The following is a 253-nucleotide window of genomic DNA, read 5'->3' on the forward strand; positions in this document are numbered from 1 at the left end:
GGGGGTTTCCGCATCAGAATTCTTCTCGTCCGTCTTCCAGGCTTCCATTTTCCTCTTCTGTTGAGGTTTCCTATTTACGGGTCCCTTTTGTTCTCTTTCTTTAAGGGGGTCTTCTGTTTTAGGGATTTTGCTCTCTCCTTGGGTTTCCGTCCCGTTCTCTTTTTAAGGGTTTCTAATTTACGCTTCTCTCGTTCTCGTTTCTTTTAAGGGTTCCTTATTTTGTGTTATTTTCTTGTCTTTTCTTTCAAGGGTT

This window comes from Penaeus monodon, chromosome 22 (assembly GCF_015228065.2).
Source record: "Penaeus monodon isolate SGIC_2016 chromosome 22, NSTDA_Pmon_1, whole genome shotgun sequence".
Taxonomy (NCBI): domain Eukaryota; kingdom Metazoa; phylum Arthropoda; class Malacostraca; order Decapoda; family Penaeidae; genus Penaeus; species Penaeus monodon.